We start from the raw sequence: 23,254 nt of genomic DNA, 5'->3' as shown, positions 1-23,254 counted from the left end.
AAGAGAAAGTCCAGAAATAAACATACAAATAAATGATTGACCTTCAGTGAAGGTACAAAAACAATTCAGTGGAGAAAGAATAATTTTTTAAAAGATTTTTATTTATTTATTCATGAGAGACACAGAGAGAAAGAGAGGCAGATACACAGGCAGAGGGAAAAGCAGGCTCCATGCAGGGAGCCCCATGTAGGACTCGATCCTGGGTCTCCAGTACCACACCCTGGGCTGAAGATGGCGCTAAACCGCTGGGCCACCAGGGCTGTCCCAAGAGAAAGAATAATTTTTAAATCAAAATTGATACAACAATTGGCATCTATATTGTAGAAAAATTACTTCCAAAGATAACTCAAAATGGACCATATACATTAATGAAAAAAAACCTAAAACTGTAAAAAATGCAGAAGGAAATATAGGAAATATGAAATGTCATTAATTCAGCAAAAGAATAACCAGTAAAAGAATAAATGAAAAAATTAGATTTCATTAGAAATAATAAGGTCTTCTCTAGAGAAACTGTTGAAAAGACCAAGACTGAGAGAATATATTGACAATATTTCCATTAGAGGACTTTTATTGAAAATATATCAAGAATTGTCAAAACTCAGTAAAAAGATGACAAATCAGACACAGAAATTATTTTTAAAAAATAAATTGTTGGCAATTAATGCATGAAAAACCACTCAAAACAATTAACACACAAAAAAAAAAGAAAGAAAAAGAAAAAGAAAACCACTCAACATCATGTCATTAAGAAAATGCAAATTGATAGGATAACACTGCACATCTACCCCATCACTAAAACTGACCAAACCAGGTATTGGTAAGGATTTAAGAGATCTGGATCTGGTTGTTGTGGTGAGAATGTAAAATGATACTAATACTTTAGAAAAGTTCCACTGTTTCTGAAGAAATTAAACATTCACTCACTGTATGAAGTATGCCACTATGGGTAGCAATAGGGTAATACAGGGAAAGAAGGGGGGAAAGAGGATGTGTGCACACTTGCCTGCTCTGGTCTCTTTTAAAGGACACTGATCTCTGAAGACCTATCCTCATGACCTCATCTCAACCTAATTAACCTCTACACCCCACCTCTAATCACCATCACATAGGAGTTAGGACTTCACCATCCAAATTTTGAGGAACACAGTTCATAGCACCATAAAAAAGAAAAATATTCAGCGTACTTTCATGACAAAATATTCATGCAGCATTGTTAACTGACAAAGTAAGTTGGGAAATACTCAAAATATGCTATTAAGTCTATAAAAATAGTTACAATAAAAAGCATTAATAAGACAACCCAAGGGTATTTCCATGGAAAAAGAATCCCAAAGATTTTTAAAAATTATTTCTAATTCCAGCACACCTGGCTGGCTTAGTCGGTTAAGCCTATGACTCCTCATTTCAGCTTAAGACTTGATTTTAGGGTCATGGGATTCATCCCTATGTTGGCTTTGCACTCAGCAGGGCATCTGCTCGTCACCTTCCCTCTGTTCCTCTTTCTCTGTTCCTCTCCCCACTATCACATGCTCTCCCTCTCTCTCAAATAAATAGAATCTTTTTTTTAAAGATTTTATTTATTTATTCATGAGAGACACAGAATGAGAGAGAAGCAGAGACACAGGCAGAGGGAGAAGCAGGCTCCATGTGGGGAGCCTGATGTGGGACTCCATCCGGGGACTCCAGGATCAGGCCCTGGGCTGAAGGCGGTGCTAAACCTCTGTGCCACCCAGGCTGCCCAATAAATAGAATCTTAAATTCTTTCTATATCCTAGTATTATCCAACTGATATACAATGACTAATATAACTTCTGGAACCAGAGAAGTAAATGGAGAGAGAGAGAGAGAGAGAGAGAGAGAGAATATGGTATTCCATAATAAATAACACATGATTTCTGAGATTTCAGAGTGTAACTGCACAGACATATGCTAATTAAAAGGAAAGTAATTGATAGTAGATTACTTCTTATTATAGCGGGACTAGAGATCACAAAATCTCTCAGCTGCTGGATGATAATAGCAGAGAGGAAAATGGAAGCAGAAAGAACATTGTGGTTGGGTACCTGGGTGGCTCAGTTAGTTAAGTCATGATCTCAGGGTTGTGAGATTAAACCCTGCATCCAGCTCCACACTGGGCATGGAGCCTGTTTAGGTTTGCTCGCTCCCTCTTCTTTTTTTTGCCCCTCCCCCTCTAAAGAAAAAGAACATTGTAGTAAAAGCACAATATGCCATTGAAGTTCTTTACTATTTTCAAAAAAGGCAGCTCATTTCTGATTAAATTATCTCATATTTTATCTCTAGGGAAAAAAGCCTTGTCAACCTTAGAAGAAACCTTAAAGGGCAGCCCCCAGTCCCCATGGCCCAGCGGTTTAGCGCCGCCTGCAGCCCAGGGCCTGATCCTGGAGACCCAGGGTCGAGTCCCACATGGGGCTCCCTGCATGGAGCCTGCTTCTCCCTCTGCCTGTGTGTCTGCCTCTCTCTCTCTCTCTCTCTCTCTCTCTCTCTGTGTGTGTGTGTCTATCATGAATAAATAAATCTTAAAACAAAACAAAAAAAAAACCTTAGAAAGCAGTAAAGGCTTGAGAAATGATAGAACTTGAAGGCTCTGTGAAAACTGTGGGTCTCGGACATAGCCACATATTAGAATCACCTGAGGAAATTTGAAGTGTCCCAGTATATGCACAGAGATACTATTTTAATTTGCATGTAGTGGGATCTAAGGATGGGTAATTTTAAGTAACTCCTGAGTAATCAAAATATATAGACAAAATTGTGAACAAATGATGGCTAAACAATCCATAAATTTGGAATAATTGACATATGGTTATGAATGGATGAGTGCTATTTTCTGATCCAGTAAACGTTCAAGATCCCATCTGCATTGCTCAGTTAGGTACATGTTCTGATGAAAATCATATTCTAACCCTACTTGATAACTCTGAAGAATTTGAGTCAAATGTATCTAATCTTAGGGAGATTTTAGGTTATCAATTTAGAATCAAGATGATTAGGGGAGAAAAAGAGTCTGTATTTTGTTTCATAAAAAAAAGTCTACAATTAGAGCTAGCTAGCAATGTGATTGTCTTCTGATTAAATGAATTGCATATTAGAGAAAGTGTCAGGAATAGGCTACATGAATAGCCATGTAATTGGAATATTTCAGAATATTCTTGGCATGTGATTAAGGGTTATATAACATGAGCTTTAATATTCTTCTAAACTCTAAGATTTAAAAGCAGTGGAAAATCATTAAAAAAGAAAACAGAATTGAGAATATTGTTGAGGCTCAATATTGGTAGTTTCCTCCTCCCTCCTTCCCTTTGTGAATGGTTACTGAATATTGTACTCTCTAAAAATCACTTAATTTGCTCCAGTAAGTGAATCCTTGTATTTACAGAGCACCATGTGACCATAGGTCAGATGGCTTTAGTGGGGGAAAATCATGAACTAGAGTTTGAGAAATGTTGACTTCAAAGTAAATTTGTATATTGAAGGATGACTAATTTGAACACAGTTTGAAACTTGAGACGATATTAGGGAAAGAACTTTTAGAAAAAGATGAGCTCAGTAAGAAGAGACCAAACCAAGAAGCAAAATGAACAGAATACAGATATAGTTTAATGACCAAGTCAATCAATAGCTAGACTGAAAGCCTGTTGAAAGTTTGATCTCATTATTTTGGATTTTATGGAAACCTATTAAGTCCTCAAGAAATGTTTGAAGATAGAAATTTTAATTCCACCAGCATTTGTATGGACTGGATTTGATAATTATGTAGAATCTCTCTTCTAATATTTAATACCACCCTGCTCTCCATATTAATATGAGACCTCAGAGATCTCAAAGTAAGAATAAATGTAAAATTTACTCAACTTTTCATGGGAATGGCAGAAAGTTTTCCAGTCTCAAATCTTAGTGCCAAATGAACAGATTAATTTATCTCTGAGAATTTTTTACTTTAATCCAGGCCTCAAGATTATTGGCAAAAAAATTCGTATTACCTGCATGGCCCAAAACACTTCAGAAAGCTGAGAATTTAGTTTAAGTGGCCCTGAATGATGACCCCAGGTACATGGAAGAAGCAAACAGAATCTTCACAGGTGGAAAAGACAGAGTTGAATAAAATGGCTAAAAGAAGTTTTTTTTTTTTTTTTTTTTTTTTTTTTTTTTTTTTTTTTTACAAAAGGCACAGTTAAATATAAAGCTGCAGAAATGCTGAAGATAAAAAAAAATCATATACTAGAAATATATTAGGCAAAAAAATTATTGTTACTGTGATAATTTTAAGTATATTTAAATAAATAAATCTTTATTGAGGTAAACGAAGTCATTATATAATTATAAACATTTTAATCCATCAGGAAGATACAAGTTTTAAACTTTTATGCATCTGAAGATATATCCACAAAATTAAATAAAACATTACAGAACTGGAAAGAAAGAGACTAATCTACCACCTATTTAGAAATGTTATATACATGTTTTAATAATTGATGAAGCAGGCAAAAATCATTTACAAAATATAGGAAACATGAAAAATAGTCACTTGGGGAAGTCTATGCTGTATTTTATTTGTACAAATAAACTAAATAATATATTTTGAGGTTAACTTCTCATTTGCAACCATCCTGATATAATCTGTATATTGTTCCTACAACCAGAAAAAAAAAAAAACATTTCTAAGACCATCTAGGAAACAATACTCAACAAGATTAACAAGGAACATTGTTGGACATTTGATAGGTTGGAAAAATTAGATGTTTGCTAAGTTAAAGTTTTTGTCCTTAAATTCTAGACTCTTAGTCTTAGGACAGAATAGTAGTAGATTAAGTGAACATTATTAAAGGTTTTCAGATCTAGCCAAAAATTCATTTTGAAAGCTTTGCAATGAAATTAAACAGAATCTTGACAACATTTGTTCTACATCTGACATGGCTGCTTCAAAGAATTACAAGATATAGAAATGTGATGGTCCATAAAAATAGCTTGGATACTCCTTTCCATGTCTTTCCAATGGAAATAGGTTGGGTTCCCTGACCTTAAAATTTGCCTTTCACTCTTTTCATATATAATAATCCACAATTTTGTTTGTTGAGTGCCAGTCTGATGAGTTCTTGATAGTATATGTTCAATTTCTAGTTTTTTAAGTAAAGGATTTCTTCATTTCTGATTAACCAGAGAACAGTTGAGAACCGCTTTCTTTTGAACAAAACCTTTGTTTCCTTGTTCTCCCTTCTGAAATGCTTGAGCCTTGTTTATCCTACCTCTACAACTCTTAGCATATGATCCTTTGTGACATATTATTATTAGATATTCAACTTCCAGTTCTACACTTCTAGTCCCATTAGAACATAAGTTTACCTTGTCCATCTTTAATATTCAGACTCTCATTTAGTTATTTGTACATATTAAACATTCAGGATGCTTATTGAGTGGATGGGTACATGAGTATATGCATAAAAGGCCAACTAGCTAGAATAATAGTCCTCTTAGTAAGTGCAACTCTTTGGTCCAAGACATCTTTCTCTTGCTCACTAGATACCTTCCCAGAGCCCAAGGTAGTGCTGAAAATGAGTTCTGAAACCAACTAGAGTATTTGACAAAAGCACAGAAGAATTTTAATCAAGAAAATTCTTTCTTGGGTATTAAATGAGATGACAGTAGTTAGAAAGAACTAGTGAAATCATCTTCATTGTTTGTTTTATTTACAAAAACAAGTAAACAATGTCCAAGCACTTCTAAAGGAAGAACTAGGGAAAAAAATAAAAGGTCATTTAAAAAGAAATCATCTTTTTAATTGGTGGTTCATGATAACCTAAGGAATTTCTACTGAAAACTATCCTTATGAAAAGTATTTATTCTCCTCTAACTTCAGATTTATGAAATTCATTTGCTTCATGTTTTTATCCCAGTGGTGTCTCTTCTAGTAGATGAGTTCTTCCTATAATAAAGCTATAAAAATAGCAACAGACTGAAACAGCCAGGATACTCTTTTCTCTAGATGGCCAGATTCAGCCAGTTCCAATTGGACCTTTTCTTTTGTCTTTTGTTTTCTTTTTTAGAACGTAAGTAATATTGCCCAGAAGTGTACAAATATGCTGGGTACTCCCTTCAGAACTTTCACACAAAGATGAATACATTTGGTTTATTAACACAATCATGTAAGCACATTTACTTACAAATTTTTAAAACACACATGTACTCATGGCACATATACCTGCTTAGCATAGAGAAGTGTCTGATAGGGAGGAGGAACAAGTAATAACAACAAGCCTATATCGTGAGTGTTATTAGTTTTCAAATGTTTGGCCGTGTGCAATTTACCACAACAAAAAATCAACAATTTTACATAAACGTTTCCTTAACTTGGGTTTTCTACCTCAATAGCCTGAGATGATGTCTGTGTACATGATTTATTGAGGGAGAACTCTCAGATGAGTTCTGTAAGAGGATGAAGGAAGCAGGATAAGGAAAGAAGTCAGGCAAAGATATGGGTTCAGCTAAAGTCCATTGGGCATTCCCTGGTGAAGAGGCTTCTCTAGGTCCTGAGTCATCTGAGACTGGATAAATCGAGCCATTAGCAGAAAACACTAATGGAATCTCAGAGTTAGCACACTGTTCCAGGAGAGGGATATACACATCGCTCCAGCAGTGTCAACTACACCCACCCATTTCTAGCTTTCATGTGCATATGGGGGCAGCCCTCAGAAGGGAAAATGTGAATGTTAATTGCCAAAATGTCATACTAATCATCAATATTATATCCTTTTTTGGTTTCTCATATACTAAGTTATCTCTCTAATGTCTAGCTAGTAAATGAAACTTAGGATACACTGATCTGATGTTTTGTTTTGAAATAGAAAGTAAGATCTAGACTCCTTGAGGTTCCCCCTTCCTACCAAGACAATGTTAGCTCAAAGCTCTGATCCTGATTTGGAGATATAAGGTCCTAGAGCTGTCACATTAAACCTTCAAGTGGATAGACCTACTGAATTTTTAAAGGAAGGCTAATTACACATGGGAGATAATTCCCGTATCCTTTCTTATCTTCTCTAGACCTTCTAATCCACCACATTAAATATATTTAAGAAGGATTACAACAATCAGTTTAATGTAACTATAGAATTAAAAAACTCAAATCTAGATGATATTTAGTTGTATGAATTTGCTCTTATTAATCTTTCACCAACCCCATACTGGAAGTATTTAAACTCCACCAGAATAAAGATAGCCCTCCTGTTTCATTTCCCCGACTTCTTTGTCTTCTTTGGAAGACTGTCTATTATTTCTTCTGGCTCATTCTCATGATATTTTGTGTCCTCAGCTGCTTTATGATTTTTGACTATGACTTCACTTTAGGAATTTTTATGTGGAATTTTTGAGACATTAGCTTAACGGGTTTTGTTCCAGAGAGGATCTGTTTTTTTCTTTTCTCAGGCACCAAGGGAAGATTTTTAGTCAAAGTTTGACTGTGGGAGACAATCCTGCACAAAATCCTACTTTTAATTAAAATTTACTTGTTGGATTATTTTTCCCCTCTTACTCAATGTAAAAGTCTGCATGTTTCCACAATGCCCTATTCTATAGTATTGTTTTTTTTTTTTTTTTCTTAGTTCATACTTGATGAACTTCAAGTCTTAGCTTTATGTAGGGTAATTCTGTTAAGGTGTGCCCTGATTTTGTGTCTGGTCCTGAGTCTTGCATCATCAAGGAAAAAAAAAGCTAAAGGCCACCAGAGAATAAAAGATATTCTTAGGTTAGCTGGAAACTTCAACTCTGAGTTACCTCTTTCAATTCTTGGTTTTTTTCTTTTTGTCAATTCTTGCTTTTACTTCATTTTTGTCCTTTGAGTATTTGGCTTATTTTGTGCAGAGTACAATGATAATAAATAAATGAATAAATATATATGAATATATATATGTTTATAATACATAAAATATGTATATGTTTATACAGGTCTACAAAATGATAAAAAGAAATAGATGGTCAGATCATAAGGAGTTTGTAAATGTTTTATAAAACCTTGAATATAAGGTGTAATATATGTTTATGAGGTAATTTTAGTATTAGTATTTGTATTGGTACTAATATATAATTACTTCAATTTCATTTATAGGTCCCAGTAGCTTCCTTAAATTTTACCTACCAGTATTTTTTTTTCAATTTTCGACATCTCAAAAACAACCACTTATAATTTTTCACCTTGGATATTTAGATATACTGCCAAGTGTTCATTATTTAAAACATAATTAAATAAGAGAAAATTGAGGTTTCCTGATTTCTTTTTGGTATTTAGACAATAAATTTTCTTCCTGGATAGTAATAAGAACTTTATCTCTGATATTTTTAAATTGCCATATGAAATCCATCTGCTATCCTCATTGTATTCATTTGATCTGGAGCAATGGAAGATTAACTTTGCACATGAATTTGTTAAGGAGGCTATGGTTTTCAACTCAGTTAATTATTCTATTGTGCCTTTGCTTGTTTTCAACCTATTTACTTTCAATACTCCAGATGCTAATTATCAATGGAAGCTGCAACATTCAGTTCAACCTGTTACTTTTTCTTATCTTGAATTTCTCCCTTTGAATTCTTAGAGAGTATTCTTAAATTGTCATTTATAAATAAATGTATTTTTGTTATAAATGTATAACATTGTTATTATTATCCATTTCCTCATATTATAATCATTTAAGAATTATAATGCAATCTCTCAAATGTAAAAGGCTATAGAGAATCCTGATAATCAATGATGATCCCACAACTGGTTTGATAAAATATAACATATACAGGTTTAGGCTGTTTTGCGTACCCTTCATTTTCCTCCAGTTCCTGAGTTTCCAGTACACTGAATTCATTTATTAGTAATTGTTTTGCTTTCTTATTTTAATTATAGGTCTATGACTTTATTCTCAAATGATCATTTTGTTTAATACATAGTTCAAAGTTGATAGTTATTATTTCTCAGAACTTTCAAAAAGCACTCATTACCTTCTGGTTCCTATTAACACTCTAAAACAATCTTCTGTCAAAATAACTATCTCCTTGATTGGTAATCTGCCTTTTCTCTTTGACTTTTTAAGTTTTACCCTTGTCTTTGTGGTTTTCATTCTCTGTTCTGCTTTATTCAGTATACTATTTCATCTGTCTCCTGAATGTTTAATATTGTATAATTATGATTTTCTTTTTTGAGCTTCTATTTTGTGTATGGAAAATGTCCTAAAGCATTTTTATAATTTTTTGATCCTTAATCGAATTTTCATTTCACTCCTATATATCTCTATTTATATACACTTATGTTTTCTTGGTTGGTAACTCCATAGTGAAGTTGTTGAGGTTCAATTCTATGTATGTTATATCTCCTACTTTTCACAATGGTGTCTTTCCACATCTACTGATTATCTTTGTGCTTATATTTGTTTTATTATACTCTATGGATATTTGAGGGGCCTCAGGTAAAAATGCTTTCCTAGGGAGAATATTTGTATTTGTTTCTGCAACATGGACTTCTCATTCAAAGCCACTTTAAAAAAATTAATGATTTTTTGCTTTTTTTTAGTCTGTGCCCCTAATGTGGGTCCCAAACTCTCAACCCTTAGATCAAGAGTCATGTGTTTTACCTACTGAGCCAGCCAGGTAGCCCTCAAAGACCATTCCAGATTAATTTCTTACATTAAACATACTCAGGTTAGTTTCCTTACTCAGGTTAGTTTCCTTTTTCATGGTGTGAGGCTGAGGTAAGGGTAGGTTGGAGACGTTTTTGCTAATTAGAACTTAGGCCAAGTCAACAGGGATATTTTGTGACCTTCTGTTGCTAGAGGGTATGTTGGGTTTCTTTTACCCAATGGACTTATCAAGAATAAAATCTTTCAAAAGATTTCAGCTAAAGTAGTTGCATTTTATAACCATAGATCAATCTGATATACCTTAGATTCATATTTTACTAGTTTTGTATGGATGCTATAATAAATTATCACAAACCTAGAGGTTTAACACAATGCATATTCATTATTTTACAGTTCTGGAGGTCAGAAATCTAAAATGCCTATCACTGGGCTTAAATCAAGGTGTTGACAGGACTTCATTTATTTCTGGTAGGTCTAGGGGGATAATTTGCTTTTTCAGTTTCATTTTTGTGTTCCCCCCCCCCATATTCCTCCTCCTGAGGTTCCTCACACTCCTTGGATCATGGCCCTATTCTATCTTTGAAGCTAGGGATGGCAGGTTGAATCTTCACATCTCATCTTATCCCATCATATCACATATTCTACACCACATCTCTTCAATCTTGCTTTGTCATCAATTTTCTGGCATGACTCACCTACATCTCTCATATAAATATCTTTGTGATTACATTGGACCCACTTGGATAATCCAGAATACAATCTTACCTCAAGTTCACCTGATTCCATTTATGTCACCTTCATTCCATCTGTAAACTTAGTTCTCCTTTGCCATGTGACCCAGCATATTCACAGTTTCAGGGGATTAGGACATCTTTGGGGGTTGCCATTATTCTGCCTACCATAGCATTTGTACCAAAATTAACTAAAAATAACTTCTTTACAAAATTGTATGTGGCCAGTTTATAATTTTACTCTCTGAAGTGTTAGTACTTTTTAACATAAATTCTGATGATAATTTGACTCTATGTTCTAGTGACTTTCTTTTCATTGCAACTATATATTACATAAATGAATAAATAGTATGGTACCAAACAAATTAAATTTATTTTTCTCATGTTTATCACTTTGATACCTAACTATGCCAGTGTATTGGCAGTATACCCTACACATTAGACATATTAGTGTACACATTTTGTAAAATTATATAATATGTACAGTGAAAATTCTCTACTAAAATGTTCAAAACGTTATACTTGTAATTATATGCTAAAACCAACTTAATCTTGTGTATTGTACAGATATACCAGTTTTTTCCCCATAAATCAGTAGGAGTTGTAATAGGTAATCATAAATTCTGTTCAAGGCTTTGTCCTGGAAAGAAACTTCAAAAGTTCATAGTATATCAAGAATCCAGAATCCAAGCACTCCTCCTTAGATCTACTGCTAGTATCCCAGTTCTATGCACCATAAACTTTTGTCAGCAATAAACTAACTGGTCACTCATCTCCCATCATCACCCCCTACTTCTGATTTTCAACACATAGCAATGAATGACTTTTAAAAGTATGTATAATAGCCTGAATGATCCTTTAAACAAATATAAGTCAGATTCCCATTATTCCTGTTTGAAACCCTCCACAGTTTCCATATTTTAAGAAAAGACAGGCTAGAGGTCTAAAATAACATGATGTTCCACCTGTCTCCACATCTCTGACCTGATCTCTTAGTCTGTTCCGTAGACGCTGACTTGATTGCTATTCCTCAAACCTCATACCATCCAGTTAGACTCCTCGCTAAGGAAAAGCTGTCTCACTGCCTGGGAAGTCTCCATCTAACTACATGGTTAACTCTTTTACCTCTTTCAAGTCTGTTCCACAAGCTCCTCAGTGAGCCCTTTTCTAAGCATTCTGTTTAAAATTGCAGCCCTCATTCCATTTTTTTTTTTTTAGCCTAGTCCTCTTCATTATTCTGCATTATTTTTTCTGTAACATTGATTTCCTCTTACTGATCTGCATCTAACATTTGCTAGGCCTGGGCAAGAGTATAAACAGAGGTCCGTATACTATAAATATAAATACTTAATTGTTGTATATCAAAGTAACAAAATGTTAGTTGGAATATGTTTTATCCGTCTACCTTGACAAGTGTACTTTCACCACAGTGATGAAGTCTAGTTTTGCATTTAAAATTCCCAGGCTTCAAATTTTGAACCTGTATCTTTCCACTTCAAGCCCCATTCCTCACCATGAGGGTCCATGTATTTTTCCCAGACATCAAGTCATAGCTTTTCACATGTGGGACCCAAACAGGAACACTTTGTTCCTTGGTCTATAGATGTACACACAGAGAGGACTCTCCATACTTAGGAGATTGGCGATGGGAATTGGGGCTAGATTGGAGGCTCTGTAAAGAGGCTCAATCATTTTGGGGTCTTGGAGTGGTAGTGTCCTCTAACATCCCAGATAATTTATTAATTTATTCTGTAAATTGTCTCTATCTCCTCTAGTAGAATGCATTCTCTGTTTAGATCAGAAATTTTTATCTTTGTCACTGACTTATCTCTAGTGGTTAGACTAATGCTTATCACCTTGCAGGTGCTCAGTAAGTATCTACTGAGTGTTGAGGAAAGCACTTGACTCTGAATGCGCCTTCCACATGAGATAGTTTCCTTTTCACTTTCCTGCATGAACTTTTGGCTTCTTTAAGTACTTCCTGGTACTGAGCATAGGATTAGGGTATTTGCTTTATTCTACAGGTAACTGTAGGAACTATACAGTGTATGTTCTTTCATTTTGAAATCATAAAGTTTCCATTGCAAATATTTATAACTAATTACTGAGAGGATGTTTCTGATCAAGTTTCAATCACTGGACATAGTTTCTGAAAGGAAAGCAGAGGATCGGAAATGCTGAAGAAAGATCAATAGGTGCAAAATAGGATTATAGTCTTCCAAGACCAACACACTTCTATTTTGGGGGTATGGCAAGTGAAGTACCTGGGTACACAATTTAAGGAAGCATCCACTATTAGGTCATGCAAGTACTAAAGGAGAGAAAGGACATTAAGAGGTACAAACTTCCAGTTATAAAATAAATATGTCATATAGATGAAAAGTATGGGATAGGGAATGGAGTCCATAATATTGTAATAATGTTGTTTGGTGACAGATGGTGACTACACTTAACATAGTGAGCACTGAGAAATGTATAGAATTTTTGAAATTATATGTTGCACACCTGAAAGTAATTTAGCATTGTACATTAATTATACAAAAAAAAAAAAAAAACCCATGGAGATCACTCAAGTACTGACTCACATTTTCACAACTCTGAGAACAAACACTCCCTTAAATTTTGTCCCATAGACACTTTACTAGCCACACCACTGTTGGCCTGGCTTACCATCCACGCACACCTGCATGCATCTGCAAGTTATAGAAATGATACATTCCCATTTTCAGTTTGTATATAATTTCTTTGTAGTAATATCAACATTTCTACTGACTGTGACTCTGAGCATGTAACATTTCCAGTTCAAACTTAGGTTTCCTTATTTGTAAAATGGGTATAAGTCAACTTCACAAGAATGTTTTTTTGAAGTACAATTGACATATAGCCTTGTATTAGCTTCAGGTTTCATTACAACATGATGTGCTATTTGACATATATTACAAGGCTATTTTAAGGATTAAGTGATTTAAGGCAGATAAAGCTCAGAGATATACCACACACTTAATGTGTTATTTATTATGTTGTGTTTATATATTTTTTTCAACTAGGACTTTAGAAAACTATATTTTGACAAATAAAAGTAATTGTGAGAAAAATGTTTACCATTTATCTCTTTCATTACAGATCTAATTTTATTTATATTAAATAATTAACTGCTAATCCCCCCAAAGAAAATAACTATTTTATTATAAAGCTGTAATATTAGATATGTATGTATGGATGTATGAAATTATTCTGTTTGGCTAAAATGAAAATATTTTCCCAGAAATACTATATTTTTCCAGTGGTGATATTTGAATATATAGCTAGTGAATTTTTTATATTGAAAGCTGATTTGCTACAAAGAGAAACACAAAAACTCAATATAAGTCAGTTTCTGATTAGCTTTTGTAAATGAGAGTCACCAACATACTCATAAAAATATGTGAGAGTATGTAGGAGGAATGAAGGTGCAAATTTGAGATAATTTTTATATTTGATATCTACATTTTCCCTATAAATTGAAAATCTTACTTTTTCCTTTTCTTTTGATTTCAGTTATCTTAGTTCTATCTGAATTTCAGTGCTAAATCCTTTTTATTTCAAACATATTACTAAATTATGTATAGTAGTCAAATTCTTTAGTCATGAATCAACCAAATATTTTATTGGTTTTGCCAAAATAGAATACTAAATAAACACTAGAAATTCCCCCTGAATAGCCTAAACAAACTAGTACCTATTGAGAGACAAAAGAAGTATAATTAGAAATGTGCCCTCATAAAAGTACATTATTGCTAGTTTAAATGATTAGATAATTTTTCCAGGAAAGTATTTTTAATAAAAAGGACTCATAATAAGATTAATTATAGAAGCCAGCTAAAATTTTAAAACAGATTTATTTCAAAGAAAAAGAGTCTATATCATCCTCTGCTTTTTCTCTTCGCTTAAAGATTCATTTTTAGGAATCATTTGTTGTAAAAGTATAGTTGTTTTGCAGCAAGCCATGGTAGAACCTTGTGCTAACCTGCCATAGAAATTCTTCCATGTTGTAGACATGAGAATTATGTCATATTCAGTTTGGAGATGGATCTGATTTTTTTAAAATATTTTTTACCTATTTATTCATGAGAGACACACAGAGAGAGAAAGACAGAGAGAGAGAGAGAGAGAGGCAGAGGGAGACACAGGCTCCTTGCAGGGAGCCTGATGTGGGACTCGATTCCTGGACCCCAGGATCACGACCTGAGCCGAAGGCAGATGCTCAACCACTGAGCCACCCAGGCATCCCAGCCAGAGATGGATTTTATATCCACATCATGCCCATGATGCTAATAAGCTAAATTTGTATGGGCATTATAGATCCACTATTTCTTATTATCTTGACTTCGAAACATCTGAAAGGTGTATAAAAATCACTAACCATAGGGAGATATTCAGTAAACGTTCAAAAAGCAAATTGTAATAATAGTGAAAAAAATCTTAACATTTATAATGCAGTGTCTTGAGATCGACCTTTACTTTTTAAAAAGAGTATCTGAAATTTATAGGCTTCAATTATAAAGGACAAAGAGCATATTTGATATATATGTTATGGTAGGAACAAAATTCATAGAAAAAACTTCAACTTAGTTTATATCTCTTAAAAAGATTCATATTGGATCCCTGGGTGGCGCAGTGGTTTGGCGCCTGCCTTTGGCCCAGGGCGCGATCTGGAGACCCGGGATCGAGTCCCATGTCGGGCTCCCGGTGCATGGAGCCTGCTTATCCCTCTGCCTGTGTCTCTGCCTCTCTCTCTCTCTCTGTGTGACTATCATCAAAACAAAACAAAACAAAAAAAACAACAACAACAACAAAAAAAAGATTCATATTTAGTGTTTCCCATTCACAATTCTGTAGCAGGTTCTTAGCTAACTTTAGAGTCTGGTGAAGTGTACTATTTAGCTGATACTTTACATGGACTCTTGTATAGGCCTCAGTGACAAAGTGAAATTAAGTACTTCAGTAAGTACTCATATGCTAAGGTGTCTAGTTATAGGTAACTGCTTATTTATACTGTGATAAAGAGCTATATATATTATATAACTCAATTTCATCTTCAAAACAAATATAGTCTTATCCTAATTTTGTAAGTGAAGTACGTACATTTCATATTCAAGTTAAGTGACTCATTTATCTGAAAGTGTATGGTTAATGAAGACAAAGTCAGAATTAAAATAAGCTGCTTGGGGCACCTGAGGGGCTCAGTTAAATGGCCAGCTCTTGATTTCATCTCAGGTCATAATCTTGGAATTGTGGGATCAAGCTCTGTGTCAGGCTCCATGCTTAGCAGAAAGTCTGCTTGAGGATTCCCTCTCTCCCTCTCCCTCTATCCCTCCTCCCATTCATATTCTTTCTCTCTCTAAAATAATAAAGCTTTAAAGAATTAAAAGAAAATCAAATCCATCTGTTCAACAGTAAAAATGTGCACTAAATTATTTTTATCTTGATTGCCCTACCACCCACCTAACTGATCTATTTAAGAAAAATTTGGGGCAGCCCAGGTGGCTCAGTGGTTTAGCGCCACCTTTGGCCTAGGGCGTGATCCTGGAGACCCGGGATCGAGTCCCATGTCAGGCTTGCTGCATGGAGCCTACTTTCTCCCTCTGCCTGTGTCTGTGCCTCTCTCTCTCTCTCTCTCTCTCTCTCTCTCTCTCTCTCTCTCATAAATAAATAAAATCTTTTAAAAAAGGGTAAATTTGTAAGATACTGATCCTGCATCCCTAGCCTACATTCTTCCTATTCCATATTTGTGACCATTTGATACCTATCTAGGATCCATCTGGACCAGAAGCAGAAAAGTTTAAAGAACTTCAGACTGTCTCTTGGCAGCATTAAATCCTCTTTTCTTGTACTTTTGGTCTGACTTGTATCCTAGCTCTTCTCAGTGGGATTTTGCCTTATTTTTAATCATTACTTCATACTCCAGTTTTCCTTACTGAATTCTGATCTTGGTATCCCATTTCTGGTACTAAAAAGCAGCATCATTCTTAATCAGTGACAGAGGGACTTGAGTTCTGCTTCTGAACTCTGGTCACTGGGATGGAACCAGATTTCTTGCTGATGGATTTTCTGGATGCCTTTTGGAGTTTTTAGCTACTCTGGAGCCATCCATTCCTTTGTTGAGGATTTATCTTGCTGTCACACCACTTAGATAGTGTCAGCTGCTGTCTGGGAAAGACCTCTCATCTTCCATAATTTTCAGGCTATTCACAACCTCCTCTAGCAGACAGGTCTACCGTCTTTCTTGGAACTCTTTCATTGTTCCATGTTACTGTTCTTAGTGGGAGAAGTTCTCATCATTTTCCTTTTAATATTAAAATGCAACAAAATAGGGAAAGCTCTTTTGCAGGTTTAGCATGTGTTGATTGTTGACTTTCATTTTTTTTGTTTCTGCCATTTTTGTCTTTTCATTTTTAGAGATGTTATTAGTACTCATTTGAAATTAGCCAGGGCATGATGCAGTTTGCATAAATTATGATACAAATATAGTAGTCATATTTGTATATAAGTAGAATATACAGATTCTGCATGCTTCTATGCTCTTTCCTATTTTGTGATGCTTTATAAGAAGACCAGTAATTGCCTCATCAACACTCATGTAGTAAGAGCATATTAAATTAGGAAATGATAATGAAAAAGGACAAACTGGATTAAAGAATTCAAGTTCTTATAAAGATATATGTGCATGTGAAATAGTAATAAGAGGACATCTGTTCATCACTCATTAAATGTTTGAATAAGTATTTATTTTCATGTCCTTAGAGATTGTTATTAAATTAAAATGGGTTTTTGAAAGTACACTAGGACTAGTTTACATAGGGAATAAGTAGTACGAGTAGTACTGGTTGCTACCAGTTGTACTAAAATACGCCTACTAATTATGAGGACAATATATTAAATTGGATGATTTTGTATTTTTATGCGAAGAAAATCTCCATGTGTCTATATAGCTTATACTGCTACTCCAACTGTTTGTTTAGATGGAGAAGCTTAATTTTGGTTCATAATATAAGTAGAATGTGTCATAGATGAACATTTATTAAAATATTATTTATTGGACATTAGTGATGTTCCATTAACTCTAGGTATAGAGTATTGAACAGTATATGTAGTAACGTGAATAAGACACAGTATATGTAGCAACACGAATAAGACACCATGCTAAATGAATGAAATAAATCAGTCATGGAAGGACAAATACTACATGATTCTACTTATCTAAGATATCTAAAGAAGCCTAACTCATAGAAGAATAAAGTTAAAATGGTAATTGCCAGGGAATGGGACAAGGAAGAAATCAGGAATCACTGTTCAATGGATATAAATTTTCAGTTATACAAGATGAATGAGTTCTAGAAATCTGCTATACAAGAATGTACTTATAAGTAACAGTAATGTATTCATCACTTAAACATTTTTAGCATAGATTTCATGTTACTTGCATTATTTATAACAAAAAAACACAAAAGAAAAAAGTAAAACTATGTTTCAGAAAAAGAGACAGGGAGGAAGAGAGCAAGCCTTAGTGGAGGGATCTGAGCAGATGTTTAGATAACTTTCACATAACACCAGACACCTACATCAGAATTTTCAGAACTCTTTTTAGATTAGAAGAAGATATATTTTATGAAAACAAATAACTTAAAATAAGATCCAGAGGAACAAGAATTATTTACTCAAGATGTAACATACTGGAGAAGAAAATTTTATTGTAGTTATCTTGAAATTGTTGATAATATTTTTAATGATCTATTTTCTGGTAGGCATATGAGTAATCCCTTTCTTTTTCATCTTAAATTACTTGATTTAAGAAGTTCTGTTTTTGAAAATTGAAATGAAACATTTTTAATGATTTTCAATTCCCACTATTTCCTCAAAATTCAAAAAGAAATACTTTTATTAGGGTACTCTATTTTCATGGCATTATAGTTGTTGATAGGTTCAAAAAGAATATTGATAGCATTAGACCAATTGATTATAGACCAAGGCCAAACTTAATATGTAGAACCAATGCCTCCAAGCCCCTACTTGGATTCCTGAATACTAACTGCACTTGATTTGCAAAGAGACTACCTGCTTAAGTGGCTGCCTAGAGGACCAGTGTGACATATTCTAGAAGTGCAGAGACATTGGGCCATTGAGAGATGAGAATTAGGGGGGATCCAATAGATAATTTTCTCTAGTCGAACATTGTTTTCAGATGCAACACTGTATATGACTCCTCTGAAAGTGAAAAGAAAATTGAACATTCAGTTACATCTGTGGCAAAGTTATGGCCAGCTGAATAATAAAGTCACAATTCACTTTTATTTATTTTCAATGAATGGTATATATTTAAAAATACAGAAGGATACACAGAAAGTTGATATCATTGTTTAGAGCCAAGGAATGAAGGGAGATCAAAAATTTGAAATGAAGATAGTTAAATATAAGATTTAATGTTTATCTGCATATCTACCATATCGTCCTCCTTTTTAAGGATATTGATTTATGTAGTAATGGTGTACTTTAAAGTAATTTTTGGCTTTAATCAAGCATTTCCTGAAATGGATATTCTAAAGACTCTTATAGAAATTAAAAGATGGAGTTGCATCATGAAATAGAGTAGAGCAAGGAAATAGAATTTTTAGTCTGGCAGACTGCAATGAAAATCACTTAAGAAATCAAGCAATAATCTTAAGTATAATGGACTGTTTCTAAAGACAGGGGACAATTTCACAAATATATATCCTTCAATTGGGTAGACACTACATTGTTCTTGAGAATTAAAATCTTCCCTTGAACAATGTGTAGACATCCTTTTGATTTAATTAAAAATAAACTTGGGAAAACAACATAAGAAACAGGAATGATTCCGTGAGTAAGAGACTTCAGTCAAAGAAGTGAATTTCTTAAGGGTGAGGGATATTTGAAGAAGGGTCCTCTTATGGCAGAAACAGCTGAGTAGAGACCTGAAGTCAGACCCTGAAAGATCTACCCAGGATGACTCAAAGGATCTTCTCTTGTGAAGAATGAAACTCTGAGTTTAAATATTGAATCCTGAAAATTTTCTTTTTTTTAGCCAGAAAACTGTTTTTTTCTACATCAGACTTTTTTTTCTTTAACTTGCTACACTGAATTGAATCAATTAATTTGGTATTAATAGAGCGAGAGTGATACTGGAGTAGTATAAGTCCCGAAGAAAATTAAAAGATGCAGGGCCTTCCCCAAATTCTGCCCCTGTCAGCACTGGTAGCTTTGAAGCTCAAACATCATCCTATCAAGCGCACTTTCTCCTGGAGATAAAGGAGTTTTCAGCATTGCACTGCATGATGGCAAGAGCAGCAAGTAGTAAGCTAGACTGGAGCTCCAGATACAATGGAACAGCGTGGGCACAAGGAAGCCTCTCCTAAGCAGACAGCTCAAAAATGTGATAAGATCCAACATTTACATATCTTGCCAAATCAGAGGAAACAGACCTTTAAGACAAAGAATAAGAAAGCAAATGTCTGTATCACACTGAGATTCATTTACTTTTAAACCTGAAGATTTCCCAGGAAAAACTACAGCATAGTTAAAATTTTCTTTCTGTAGTTGAAGAATTGATAAATGCACTTATATTTCAGAAGTCTGTGTGCTTATAATTACCAAGAGATCAAAAACAAAATATATTTAATATGGTATGAAGCAGAAAGCTGATTTGGTAGATTTTGAGTTTTGCTGACTTGCAGAATGCTGTGAATTAACAGTGGGCCAACCTTCAAGAACATGCTACATTTAAGTTCTCTGCACACCTGGTTGCCTCATTCTCCCAGGACTCCAGAAATTCTGGGGCTGCCCTCAGGTTATTTGTATGTATGAGTTTTGGTGTTTCAAATGATGAGCTATATTTAAATTCATTTTAAACAAAGTTGACTTGAAAACAGCCAAATTCTTTGAAATTGCAAGTTGATTTTGCTGAGTGCCTTTCATATTTTTAGTAGCCAAGAGGCAGGGGAAGCCAAGAAAGATTGTTTGAGAAGATACTGAAACTTTAAAGATGCCCTGCTTCTCCCAAAGTGCTGTCAACTACTATATCAAAAAAAAAAAAAAAAAAAAAAGAAGAAGAAGAAGCAGCTTTCAACCGGGGAACTTTCTGTCTAATGCCATTCTAGGGAAAAAAAAAACTGAGCAGGGAATTGTGGCTGCATAGGGGAATGATATGATTACTATTTTAAAAAGTGTAATAGCTGATGAGATCCTGAGGAAAACAGCAATGTATTATTAATATTAGTGCTCAGCACTGAAGTTTGCTGGCTGATATTTTTGATTCTGACTTCTCTTCACAGAAACATTTTAAAGAGCTGGTGGATCAGTGTTACAGTACCTCAAGAAATTCATTTCAGATTCTACTTAAGGACATAAACCTATACAATCCCACCAAGATTTTTCTGTTTTTTAGACTAAACCCCTGATATATATTCTTTAACAGAAATGGAAGGTTACAAAAGGAGAAGAATCAAAATGGATGACGATGATATTTTTTTTTACACATGCAGCATTGAAGAAATTAAAACAAACAAACCAAAAAAAAAAAAAAAAACACGAGTAAACCAGAATCTAAGAAACATGTTTCAGTATCTAAGACAGATTCAACTGAAATGTATAAAAAAGGAAATGATGAAACTGAGCATTGAGTCTAAAAGAATAGGGTGATTTCACCAAGATGGCATCATAGGTTGCTCCTGACTTTCCTCCCCTTCACGAGAAGAACAACTAACAACTATTCCAGGAAGACACCACTGAGAGTGGCAAGTAAGGCTGAGACTGAAGGATACCTCTGGGTCACAGAAACCAAGACCAAGACAGTCTGCACTGGAACATTAAAAAGTGGCTACTCGTTGAGTGCATTGGCCCTCCCCCAGGCCAGCACAGTACCACGCAGAGAGGTCTACCCATCCAGGCAAGATTGCTGCCGCAGAGCTCCACTCACTGTGTAGAGTGTTGTCCAAAACTATCTGACTAGAAGGGCTGGTGAGAATTCCTGAAGCTATGTGGTCTAGAGGCACTGGATCTGAGAGGTCAGCAGACAGAGCTAGTAGTTTGTAAAACAAAAAAACAAAAAACAAAAAAAAACAAAAAACAAAACCAAAAACCAAAAAAAAAAAAAAAAAAAAAAAAAAAAAAAAAAACCAGTGGTCCTGTTCAGTCAGGAAACTTGGCTTATAGGTTGGATTGAATTAAGACAACAAACAGCTTTACCAGAGTTAAAAGTGCTTATCCCACTGTACCAAGACATGGAATCTAATTTGTAATTTGTAGTCCTGCTTATAAATTCAGCCTGACTATAGGACATAACCAGAGCACATAGAAAGCTGTATAGTCCACACAGCAGCACTCCCTTCAGTGACACTTGAACAGAGAACACAGCCTGTGCTTCTCCTGATCTACAAGGGAAAATCAGTGGCCTCATTTGACCAGGGAATTTGGTGCATATTCTGGCCTGATTTGGGTCCCCAAATGACAGCCGTACAGGTCTTAGTTCTATTCTATGGAATGGGAAAAATATATATTTGAAATCCATGTATCTGATGGGGGAAATATCCAAAATATGTAAGGAACTCATAACTCAATAGGTTAAAAAAAAAAGCCAATTAAATACATGGGCAAAGGACCAGAATAGACATTTCTTCAAAGAAGATCTACAAAGATCAAAATGTACATGAAAAGATGATCAACATCATCATCAGTCAAATGCAAATTAAAACCACAATGAGGGATCCCTGGGTGGCGCAGCGGTTTAGCGCCTGCCTTTGGCTCAGGGCTGATTCTGGAGACCAGGGATCGAATCCCACGTCAGGCTCCCGGTGCATGGAGCCTGCTTCTCCCTCTGCCTGTGTCTCTGCCTCTCTCTCTCTCTCTGTGTGACTATCGTAAATAAATAAAAATTAAAAAAAATAAATAAATAAAACCACAATGAGATATCAGCTCATGCCTGTTGAATGACCCTTATGAAAAGACAAGAGATAACAAATGTTGGTATAGATGTGGAGAAAAAGAAACCCTCATACAACTATTGGTGGGATTGTAAAATGGTACAGCCACTATGGAAAACAATATAGAAAATCTTCAAAAAATTAAAAATAAAACTAACATACAATCCAACAATTAATTCCACTTTCAGCAATAGATCCAAAGTAAATGAAATCACTAACTCAAAAAGATAGCTTCACCATCGTGTTCACAGCAACATTATTTACAATAGCCAAGAAGACATGGAAATAACCTAAGTGTCTACTGTTGGATGAATGGATAAATAAGTTAGTATAGATATATATGCATATATATATGTATGTAACATAAATGCAATAATAATATATGATATACCACACACATTGGAATATTATACAACCATAACCATGAGAATATCCTACCTTTGTGGCAACATATTGAGCCTTGAAAGCATTTTGCTAAGTGAAATAAGTTAGAAAAGGATGACTAATGGATGATCTTTCTGATATGTGGAGTTTTAAAGAATATACAAACCATGACCTCATGGCAGAAAAAATCAGACTTGCAGTTACTAGTGGTGGAGGGTGGGGAAAAGGGAAATTTTAGTAAGGTGGTCAAAGAAACAAATTTGCAGCTGTAAGATAAATACTAGAAATGTAGTATATGGCATGATGGCTAAAGCTAATACTTCTGTGTGGTGTACAAATTTGTTGAGAATAAATCCTATGAGTTCCTATCACAAGGAGGGATTTATCCCTCTTTCTTTTTTTCTTTTTATTATTTCTGTATGAGAAGATAGATGATAGATGAACCTATTATAGTAATCATTTCACAATATATGCAAATCAAACCATCATACTATATAGCTTAAATTTATATAGTGATATATGTCAATTATTT

Source organism: Nyctereutes procyonoides, unplaced genomic scaffold (assembly GCF_905146905.1).
Source record: "Nyctereutes procyonoides isolate TBG_1078 unplaced genomic scaffold, NYPRO_anot_genome, whole genome shotgun sequence".
NCBI lineage: Eukaryota > Metazoa > Chordata > Mammalia > Carnivora > Canidae > Nyctereutes > Nyctereutes procyonoides.
This window is presented reverse-complemented; position numbering follows the sequence as displayed.